Genomic DNA, 12,223 nt, shown 5'->3' on the forward strand with positions numbered 1-12,223 from the left:
TCTGTGCCATAGCCAGTTGAATGTAGACTGTAGTGCAGATATCAGGAATTAATAAAATATTTGATCGCCACAGAAATAGGGTACATGTAGAAAGATCATCATGAATGTGGGCAGTAAAACACAGTAAAAAAGATTGTACTTGTTTATTTATTTATAGTAAGCTTTGCTAATTATACAGAATTCTTCGATACACTTCCTGGACATAACAAACAAACTGCACGAGAAACACTGTGATGAAACAGTAATTCAACACTAATAAATTGTCTGCTGCTGTGCCTTATTCATCATAACTGCAAATGATAATCGTACCACAAATTTAAGTCTGCAAAATGTGAAGGGGAGGTATGTTGGAATGAGGAGTATTCGTGATATGAAAACAGATTGTCTCTCCCCCTTACTAGTTAACCTGCTAATATCGCAGTCTCAAACACACTGGCCAATGTTCGCGTAACACACAGTCATTTTACGTAGCAAACCTGTGGAGCACTGAGGCTTCTAAATAATGTTATCAGTTGCGGCAGACCAGCAAGATTGAGAGAATTCAGAAACTCCAAACCATCAACTGCTGCATCACTACATGCAATTTTAGTAACCTCTCCCAGTAACAGATGTACTGTATTTACTCGAATCTAAGCCGCACTTGAAAAATGAGACTCGAAATCATGGAAAAAAAATTTTCCCGAATCTAAGCCGCTCCTGAAATTTGAGACTCGAAATTCAAGGGGAGAGAAAAGTTTTAGGCCGCACCTCCTAATCGAAACAAAGTTGGTCCATTGTAGTATGAGAGACAATTTAGGTTGAATGAATGACGATAGAGCTACAGTAGTTTGATTCGAGTTGTAAGCTTAGCAGTTAAGCTTTAACAGGTAGCCATTGCTATGCGTCAGGCGCTCCGTCCGTATTTATACGGATACCCTTCCTTTTTCATGTGCTTCGTCTGGTTTGAATTGATTGCTTATTTTTCTTTGATCTATTTGTTATTGGTGTTTACGTCAGTCTAAGCTGAAAATGCATTACTGTACTGTGTCATACATTGTTTGTCGCACTCTGATAATGAGTGTTTACGGCCTGTTGCCGCTCGCGGCATGGCTTGCTTTTGTGCGAGCTACCGCCGCTTACAATTTAAAAAAAAAAAAAAAGAGAGGAATTGTCTCATTAGCGAAACAATGGCAAGAGACTGCTATTTGTTGTTACTTACACTGCTGCTTTCTTTGATAATGATCAACAAGAACCAAATAATAGACCGCGTATGATAGAAGATGTTCTGAACGAGAGTTTAGCAAAAATTTTTCTCTGTTTGAAAATCATTGCAGACGCCTCTTTAGTACATTACATTCTGCACAGAAATTAGAGTCATCTTAGATTTAAAAATTTAGTCAATTTACGTGCTTCATTTCTGACTGTATCACTATTAGGCATAAGAATAATACGCATATAAACATGACATGATACGTGTATTCTTCCGCGTTTGCTGTTGTTTCACTCCAGTTTCGTAGTTTATTAGGCAGACAGGATATAAATGAGACAGCAGCAAACACGAAAGAATACATGGAAAAATGTTTATATTCATATTATTCTTATGGTGAAGAGAATACTGCATGTGATTTACAGTTCATAAAAGTTCCTATTAGCAACCATCTCTTCTCACAGGTAGGAAAAAATTCAGAACATAGAGTTGGCCATATTGACAAACATCCCAAACATTCTTGCCAGTCGGATTTCCGTAGTACACTGAAATGCTGCTACATTCGAAGATGAACAATACGGAATTTGTATTTACTTCGTTGGATAATGTATGAAAATGCAGTGGTCGAAACTCGGGGCAGAGAAAAAAAGCTCGTCTTCCACCTTTTTTTTTTTTAATTTATTTACTGACGAAGATGTTTTGGCTCCGGTATTTATCTTTTTGCCTGCAAAGCATGGCTGTTGTAGCGCTACATATATTCGACGGCAGAAGTTAGTTGTGGCGGCACCTACCAACATTTTTCAGAACTTCCGCTTACTTTGCACTCGATTCTAAGCTGCAGGTGGTTTTTTGGATTACAAAAACCGGAAAAAAGTGCGGCTTAGATTCGAGTAAATATGGTAGTACTGTGTTACTGACAGCGTCATTTCTAGGCAAAAGACTGGTTGGTTTTGTGAAACATACCACATTGCGACAGTCATCTGCAATATGTAGCCATACACAATTTATGAGCTCCTCAATGCAAGATACCACAGTGCAAAATTTTGATGAAAGGTTTATACTGCCAGCTGTGTCAACAGGTAGTTGTTCTTCTCCAGTAGCTAACAAATATTCTGAAAACACTTGTGCACAGTCAATCACTAAACATAATCCTGTGTTTATTTTCAACAATAATTTGTGCATCTGGCTCCATAAATATGAATTTCTTACACATGTGTCTAGATTTGCTGATGACTGGCAACGTCTGAAAGTGTTGTGACTCGCCGATCTTTCAAAGTGCCGCCGCTCAGTTACGCGCGTCCTCTACATGTGGCGCTGTCTGCCAGCCATGTAGCAGCAGCGCCACCTAAGCGGCCAGCCAGCCAGCGGCCGCTAGACTTGGACTCAGTTATGATTTGACTGTTAAAGTGTACACACGTCTTACTCTGCTTACTTGATCTGTGACTTTCATGTAATGTGTCTTCCTTGAAGTATATTTGTTCAACTTGAAGTTATAACAACGAGGTAGTGATTTTTCTTTTCCATCGTTGACCCACGTTTCCATGGCTATTTTAGAGCAACTATTGCAAGGTCTCATAGAACAGCAAACGCTTCTCACAAATGCGATTCATGATTTCGTCGTGGCATCAAATGAGGGGCGTGTCTCGTCGTTGTCTCTACCAACTTTTCCTCCTTACAACGAGACGGCGGAAGACTGGTCTGATTATGAAAAACGTCTTCGACAGCACTTCTTGGCATTTCATGTCGTGGACGAAAAACATGTAAGTCTCTGTTCCTATCATGGATTTTACCTCAAATGTATCGGTTGTTGCCGCAATTGGCTCCATTGTCCTTTGTTGAAATGTGCTCACTTCTGTCCGTCTATTTTCAAAAGCAAATGCATGTGGTAGCCTCTCGTGTTGCCTTTTATCGTTGTCAAAAACAACCGAATCAATCCTATCGCGTTTGGGCTGCTGAACTTCACGGCCTCAGTCGAAAGTGCCAATTTGTTACTGAAGTTCACAAAGAATCCTACACCGATTCCATGGTATGGCATGCTAATATCCGATCGGCACACGACAAAGAAGTTAGGCAACGTGCCCTTCAGTTGGCAAATCCGACTCTAGATGAAGTCCTATCCATCGCTCAGTCCTTTGAAATTTCTCGTGCCGCTGGAGCGCAAATAGAGGCATGGGGCGACGTCGGGGAAATACAACCTCTGCGCGATGTTGACGAAGCATGTGGCGTGTCCCCGCCGGCCGACGTGGCCGCAGTATGCTCCCAAGTGCAGCCTCGTCCTAACCGTAAACAAACCTCTAAGAAACTGCAGCGAAACCCACGGCAACTTCCGTCATCTCCGCGGTGTTTTACGAAACATTCACGCGAGGATAGTCCCCAACGTTGGGCTGTGTGTCACAATTGCAAAAAGAAAGGTCATGTGTCTTCCGTGTGCAAATCCGACCGCATACATGATGTTCATGAACATGACGCTGATTCTGATTCTGTGTTGTATGTCAGTTGCACTTCTTCCCTTTCAGGGAAGTTATTCCTCACTGTCCAAATCCTTGGTCAAGAAATGTTCGCTTGCAAGTGGATACCGGTTCTGCTGCCACTGTCACCTGTCACTCGGCAAATAAGGACGTACAATAAACAGAAGATTCTCTCTTGGGACAGTTAATGCTGAGGTATCTTACAAATCCGTCGTTCGCACTGTTCCCATATTTGTGGTCGACCAGAGCAACGCAGAAAATCTTTTTGGTTTCGATGCCTTTCGCGTTTTTGGGTTCTCCATATATGACTCTGTCAATATCGTCTCTGATGCTATTCCTTATGCTCAATTGGATTCCTTGTTGACGACATTTTCGCCCCTTTTTTCTCCTGGGTTAGGCCGTGCAAACGACTTTGAAGCTCATATCATGCTCAAACCCACGGCTCGGCCTAAGTTTTTTTTGGGCTCGGCCCATTCCTGTGGCCCTTCGTGATCAGGTCAAACGGGAGCTGGATCGTCTCACTGCTTCAGGGGTCTTGCTTCCTGTCACTTCCAGTGAGTGGTCCTCTCCTGCTGTTGTCGTTGCTAAGCCAAATGGTGATATTCGTCTCTGTGGCGATTTCAAAGCCACTGTAAATGCTCAATGCCTTATCAACACTTACCCTATGCCTCAACCTGAAGAATTGTTCACTAAACTTGCTGGAGGCCAGTATTTTTCTAAACTTGACATGTCAGAAGCTTATCAACTTCCTCTCGACGCTGCTTCCTGGCAGTTTCTGGTCCTTAACACGCCTTTTGGCCTCTATCAATACCAACGATTGCCATTCGGGGCTGCCAGCGCCCCTGCTCTCTTTCAGTGATTCTTGGAACAATTATTGCTCACTGTCCCTGGGTGTATAAATTACCAGGATGACATTGTTGTCACTGGCTCCACCACTGACGAACATCTTCAAAATCTCCGAACACTTTTTCATGTCCTACAGACTGCTGGTCTTAAGTGTAATCTTCAGAAATCACAATTTTTTCAGGCGTCTATCACATACTTCGGGTTTCAACTCTCTTCAGGATGGTATTTGTCCGCTTCAGCAAACTGTCACTGCGATCTATGCCCTTCCTCGCTCTACATCTGTTAAGGAACTGCAGGCCTTCTTGGGGAAAATAGCATACTATCACAAGTTTTTACCTTCTGCTGCTTCGGTGGCTCAGCCGTTGCATCGCCTGTTGCATAAAAACGTGCCTTTTCACTGGTCCGTGTCATGCGATGCAGCTTTCCAGAAATTGAAGACTATGCTGAAACAGGCCCCGTGCCTGGCTACTTATCGACCTGGCCAACATCTTGTTCTTGCCACGGATGCCTCTCAATACGGGGTCGGTGCAGTCCTTGCACACCGTTTTTCTGACTGTTCTGAACAACCCATTGCTTATGCCTCCGAAACGCTCACGGATGCCAAACAAAAGTATTCTCAAATTGAAAAAGAAGCTTTGGCCATAATTTATGCCCTACATAAGTTTGATGTTTTTCTCTATGGATCCAAATTTCATCTAGTTACGGATCACAAACCACTTGTTTCATCCATCAACATCACTTCCCGACAAGGCTGCACACCACCTCCAGCGTTGGGGTCTTTACCTGTCTCGTTTCAATTATGAGATTCATTTCCGGCCGATGGCTCAACATACGAATGCTGATGCACTGTCTTGCCTTCCCATGGGTCCTGATCTGGCACTTGATAGGGACGAACTTTTGTGTTTCCACCTGGATGTTGCCGAGCAGCGGGTTGTAGACGGGTTCCCCATCACTGGGACCAGCTGGCAGCTGCTACAGGTTCTGACCCTACCCTCTCCCGGGTTTTACGCTGTATTCAGAAGGGTTGGCCAGATCGTCTGTCCGCTAAGACTTCTGATCCGTTGCGGAACTACTACGCTTTGCATTACCGCCTCATGGCTAGGGATGGTGTTATCTTCCTTTCCACTGAAAATGCTTCGCCGCGTGTTGTGGTACCTGCGTCTTTGCGTGCTTCAGTCTTGCGCCTCCTTCACCAAGGGCACTGGGGGGTGTCACACACAAAATCTGTGCCGCGCCGTCATGTGTACTGGCCCGGCATCGACTCTGAAATTGGCACACATGGTCACTGCCTGCGGCCCTTGTGTGTCACAGGCTGCCACCCCGAAGTCATCTTTGTCACCGTGGCCTTCGCCTGAGAAGCCCTGGGAGGGTATTCATGCTGACTTCATGGGACCTTTTATAGGTACTTATTGGCTTCTCGTTATTGACGTCTACTTTAACTTTCCTTGCATTGTCCGTTGCACGTCGCCTACCACCGCGGCAACCACCAATGCTCTAGCTCGCAATCTCTCTTTGGAAGGCCTTCGCTCTGCTCTTGTTACTGATAATGGTCTGCAATTTGCCTCTTCCGATTTTGCGGATTTTTGTGATTGTCACAGCGTCATGCATGTCACAGCCCCTCCGTTCCATCCACAGTCAAACGGTGAGGCTGAATGACTGGTCCGCACATTTAAGGCTCAGATGAGGAAACTCCTGACTTCTTCTGCTGCAGCTGATGATGATGCGCTTTTCCAATTTCTGGCTTCTTACCGTTTCACCCCCATGGGCGACCACAGCCCGGCTGAGCTCTTACGTGGCCGACAGCCCCGCACGCTACTTCATCTTCTGCAGCCTTCCACCTCACGGCCGCAGGTCCCTTCGCTTGGCCGGTTCACCGCCGATGACCTTGTACGAGTACGAGGATATGGCAGGTGGCCAAAATGGAGTCCTGGCCCCATCTTACGACACCGTGGCTGACACCTGTATGAAATCCAGACGGACACGGGTGTTGCAGTGCATCATTCGGACCAGCTTCGGCCTCGTGTGCCGGCAACGCCTGTTCCGGATGCCGCTACACCACCTTCGGCTCTACCTGACGCTCGGGATACTGGAATTTCTCGTTACTCACAACGCAGCCCTCTCACCATCATATCGGTGCCAGCACAAGAACTGACGTCACCAGGAGACGTGCCAATGCAGGAACCAGATGACCATCATCTGTCGGAGCAACTCTACTCGCCTCCTTTTCCTACGGACGCGGACACGTCGCCCATGTCTTCTGTTATAACAACCGGACTTGCCGCAATGGGCAGACTGGTGCACGGGGCCCCAGCAGATTCGACCCCCGCGTCTCCTGTCATCTCGACCCGTTATTGGCGGGGACACTTCCGTCGGTACGGCAAGCCTCCTCCTCGAGACTTTACTGCCAGTCAAACAACACCTATGGATATTAGCAATCTACAGGCTACCTCCATCAAGATCTGTGCGAAAACTTCAAAGCGGGGAAAAGTGTTGTGACTCGCCGATCTTTCAGAGTGCCGCCGCACAGTTACGCGCGTCCTCTACATGTGGCGCTGTCTGCCAGCCGTGCAGTAGCGGCGCCACCTAAGCGGCCAGCCAGCCAGCGGCCACTAGACTCTGACTCGGTTATGATTTGACTGTTAAAGTGTACACACGTCTTACTCTGTTTACTTGATCTTTGATTTTCATGTATTGCGTCTTCCTTGAAATACACTCCTGGAAATTGAAATAAGAACACCGTGAATTCATTGTCCCAGGAAGGGGAAACTTTATTGACACATTCCTGGGGTCAGATACATCACATGATCACAGTGACAGAACCACAGGCACATAGACACAGGCAACAGAGCATGCACAATGTCGGCACTACTACAGTGTATATCCACCTTTCGCAGCAATGCAGGCTGCTATTCTCCCATGGAGACGATCGTAGAGATGCTGGATGTAGTCCTGTGGAACGGCTTGCCATGCCATTTCCACCTGGCGCCTCAGTTGGAACAGCGTTCGTGCTGGACGTGCAGACCGCGTGAGATGACCCTTCATCCAGTCCCAAACATGCTCAATGGGGGACAGATCCGGAGATCTTGCTGGCCAGGGTAGTTGACTTACACCTTCTAGAGCACGTTGGGAGGTAGAACGATGGGTTCGATGACGGTTTGGATGTACCGTGCACTATTCAGTGTCCCCTCGACGATCACCAGTGGTGTACGGCCAGTGTAGGAGATCGCTCCCCACACCATGATGCCGGGTGTTGGCCCTGTGTGCCTCGGTCGTATGCAGTCCTGATTGTGGCGCTCACCTGCACGGCGCCAAACACGCATACGACCATCATTGGCACCAAGGCAGAAGCGACTCTCATCGCTGAAGACGACACGTCTCCATTCGTCCCTCCATTCACGCCTGTCGCGACACCACTGGAGGCGGGCTGCACGATGTTGGGGCGTGAGCGGAAGACGGCCTAACGGTGTGCGGGACCGTAGCCCAGCTTCATGGAGACGGTTGCGAATGGTCCTCGCCGATACCCCAGGAGCAACAGTGTCCCTAATTTGCTGGGAAGTGGCGGTGCGGTCCCCTACGGCACTGCGTAGGATCCTACGGTCTTGGCGTGCATCCGTGCGTCGCTGCGGTCCGGTCCCAGGTCGACGGGCACGTGCACCTTCCGCCGACCACTGGCGACAACATCGATGTACTGTGGAGACCTCACGCCCCACGTGTTGAGCAATTCGGCGGTACGTCCACCCGGCCTCCCGCATGCCCACTATACGCCCTCGCTCAAAGTCCGTCAACTGCACATACGGTTCACGTCCACGCTGTCGCGGCATGCTACCAGTGTTAAAGACTGCGATGGAGCTCCGTATGCCACGGCAAACTGGCTGACACTGACGGCGGCGGTGCACAAATGCTGCGCAGCTAGCGCCATTCGACGGCCAACACCGCGGTTCCTGGTGTGTCCGCTGTGCCGTGCGTGTGATCATTGCTTGTACAGCCCTCTCGCAGTGTCTTGAGCAAGTATGGTGGGTCTGACACACCGGTGTCAATGTGTTCTTTTTTTCATTTCCAGGAGTGTATATTTGTTTAACTTGAAATTATAACAGAAAGTCTCCATACAGGGGCCCCACAGCACCATCCACTGTTTTGTAGGTACTCCTAACACAAAGTGCCTCAATAACGTTCTTGTGTACCACTGAGCACTTGTTTCACACTATTACTTTACATATCTGCAGTAATGCTCTATGACAACTGGTCTTTCTTACATTTTGTGACGGATATTTTTGTCTCACTATGTCAAGTGGTAAATTGAGTGTAGAACGGCCCATCTTCCCTCCTCCTAGCAACATTAACGTAATGCCCGAAGTGGCAATGGCGAACACAACCTCTCTGTGCCTGTATGTCTGCCAGATTCAAATTTGGTAGAAATGTGTTACCCTTATCTCTGGGCACATTGAGGAAAATAATGTCGCCCCTTTGATGTGCTATGCAATCCATAATAATGTCATAGGCCTGCTTCTGGTCATAATTCAATTGCGGTCTCTTGGCTCCAACGAAAGCGTGCAAATTGTCGATTTCATAATGCATATCACAGATATGTATTCTGTCTGTATCAAATGCTGATGGTCACTTTGTGGAGTAATATTCTGTTGCACATGACCACACATTTGTCTCCTAGTATAATAAGCATTTTGTTGAAAACACACAGACTGTCTCTGCAGACAGAGACAAGTATCTCCTCACTCACTGTCGCTTTATATTTCTCCCACAGTACAACAGGATTGCTCGGTCTACACGTTGTTGGTATTATGTGATGCGGCACCGAGACCAACTCGGCATCACACATTGTGCTTCAGTGTTATGGGGGTGCACTGTGTACACCATTCCTGATGCGCCGCTCCCAGTGTCAATTGTGTCCCAGCACACATTTGCCAAATTTTCTCCTGTGGAAACATTTCCCTGATGTGTGCTGCATGTAATACCGAGGCACCTCTGGATACAATGAAATTCTCGCAAATGGACAGTGCTTACATAATTTGAGGATCGCTGCCAATGTTGTACGATCCACAAGTTCCCGAAATGCGACGCAGGGTGTGACAGCGATCAGAACTTTCAGTTGCAATTATCGCTTAAGTGCCACTGGTGTTGGCCTGGTGACCATCGATCTAAGTGTATCACACAACTTTGCAATCACCTGTCTACATTCATTTCAGAGTGGTCATAAACTGTTTGATGAGGTTATGGAACATGTTTTGCAATGTTGACACAATGTGGCAGCTTGTTCCTGGAATGTGTGCACATCTCGTATTTGTTTCTAGTTTGTCACTGCCTGTGAAGAATAACTGCAGGCATATTAAATGATGGTCATGTGGTGGGAAGAGAGAACTCACCAAGTGGTAAACCTCCCCCTGCACTGTAAATGTCGTTAGAAAATTAAAGTGCTCACAAACTGATGTTGCACAAAAAGATGTCATCTGAAACAAATGTTACACTTTCTAATGTTGCGCAGCAGGAAACGTTTTGACTCTAATATGGTACCCGACGTGTAGGTGAGAAGATCTGTCGGTAGTTGTAGCATCTGATCAAGTTTTATTTTCCCATTCATAGATCATAGGTCACGAGGTTCTGCTAGAAACCTCTTTGCCCCGCAATGTACACACAGTGCAAGTAGTGCTCCAATTTTAACAGATTTGTCCTTCGAGTAATTTTTATGTGAATCATAATAGAAGCCTTCCTTCATTAAAGTGTTATGTGAATGGCACGCTCATACGACCGAGACCTTCACGACTTGCAATCGTGTTTCACACCGTCGTGCAGCCTCGGCAGCTCTGCACGCAGCTGGTTGTCGTAAGCAAATGTCATGCTGCTGGAAGGTGTCTGAGGTTCTAGATGCAACCGAATGTTGCTTCTTGTAATGTAAATGGGCATCACACTGTCAGACCATTTCGAAGGCTCTACTAATAGAAGCTGTAGCACGCATCGAAGCCAGTCGTGAATACTTTTCCTGAGAACTTTTCAGTCTGTGAACATCTTTATGTTGCTTGGTATTTGGTCACACTGATCCGACTGCAGTCTATTTTCTTTTTGGCATTGTCCTACTCACAAGTGATGTTAAGTTACAAAATAAAGCATGTGGCTTTACATACTGAATATATCTGCTGAAATAGTGGTGTGACCGATGCCACGGAGGAGTTGTGGTTGTGCCTCCTGTACATAAGGGACGCAATGTCATAGGTATAGGATTGTACTGGCATATGTAATAATTGTAAGCAACTCAATATTTATTACCTCGGTTGCAACTTAGCTCTGAAGGAGGCACGTGATCACTGTGGAGTGAGCAGCGCAGCTCTACCTACACAGTGTATGATACCATTTGTCATAGTCTACTGAATGTATCCACTGATATGCCTCATTGTTGATGGATGATGAAGTAGGCCGTTACTAATCCCTCACTACCCGCCTGCCACACTGGGCAATGTACACACTAGGAGCTGAGTACACACCTCTTTACCCTTATCACTGCACATTGCAGATAGATGACGGGCAACAGCAGTCGACAGAGAGGCTGGAAGAGAGTTTTGCCCTCAGACACGTCTGACATATATAATTCGCACATCTCCTCCACCTCCTCCCCTCTCTCAGTTCCTTCCCCACTATCTGTTCAGCCTATGTAGAAGGGGCTGGGAAACCACTGTGTGCCCCTCACGTGTAGGAAGCACTGCATAGCAGCGCGGTAAGGCACAGCGTTACCATTCCTACACAATATGCCCTGTCATGCCGGGCAGTTGTCAGGGGCTACAAAAAGGATGTTTTCCCCTATTATCTCCATGCCTATTGGAGCTAGGCAATTATAAACCCCACATTACTCGTGAGGTCTGCTGATTCTGTGCTAAATTTGATCATTATTGATTTCGATCAGCTTCCAATATAAAGTGTGCACCTTCCTCGTCCTGCACCCCCCACACCTGTACATATTTGAGGAGCACTGTTTCAAATCGTATTACGTCGGCTGATGGAACAAATTGAGGTTGTTGTATTTTCCCATAGTTTCCAAAGTAATTTTCCATTCTGTGAACTCAGATTGTAACAAATAGTATTCACTAAAATTGTAAATGGCTGTTGGAACTAGTTGTGGTTTCAAATTATACTTAGTTTTCTATAGTGTCTGACTTGTGTCCAATACTAATACGTTACTTTGCTCAGTTGGTTATAATGACAAACAGCACACTTTACTTTCAAACTTATCAGTTCTATAACGACAGTTATATTTTATTTGTGAATTGTGAGTAAGGGAACAGCTTTTTTGATTTTGAAGGAATTGTCGTAGGTGATAATTTGAGAGGAAGCTGAAAGAGGAAAAGAAAATGAACATAACCATCAACTTAAATCTGAGACAAGGTACGTAAAAATAAGCTTTAAAAAAGAATACTGGGGTCATAATTCTCACTAAAAACATTAATATGTACCCGCAAAATTTTAATAAATGTTGACATCCTATAATTTAATATAGTACTAAGCCAACATGCAGATTTATGACTCCCCCTCCCCCTTCTATTGTAGGCACTCCAATAAAGATCCGGACATGACCATGTCCATACCACAATGCGAACACACAGGTAATTTCCATTGCTGCAATATACCAGCACATTTCTTACGAAAGGCAAAAAATAAAGTATTTGGAGTCCTAAACAAAAGTGAAGATCTACAAGTTTCATTATTGATATCTGTTTCTTTA

General features: G+C 45.9%; 1 protein-coding gene across 2 annotated transcripts in view; it reads right to left on the reverse strand.

The window, feature by feature from the left end:
- LOC126237519 (putative E3 ubiquitin-protein ligase UNKL) overlaps window positions 1-12,223 on the reverse strand; it is a 303,009-nt gene that overhangs the window by 63,536 nt on the left and 227,250 nt on the right. The gene's annotated exons all lie outside the window — the stretch shown is intronic.

The sequence above is a fragment of the Schistocerca nitens genome, chromosome 2 (genome assembly GCF_023898315.1).
Source record: "Schistocerca nitens isolate TAMUIC-IGC-003100 chromosome 2, iqSchNite1.1, whole genome shotgun sequence".
Classification (NCBI taxonomy): Eukaryota; Metazoa; Arthropoda; class Insecta; order Orthoptera; family Acrididae; genus Schistocerca; species Schistocerca nitens.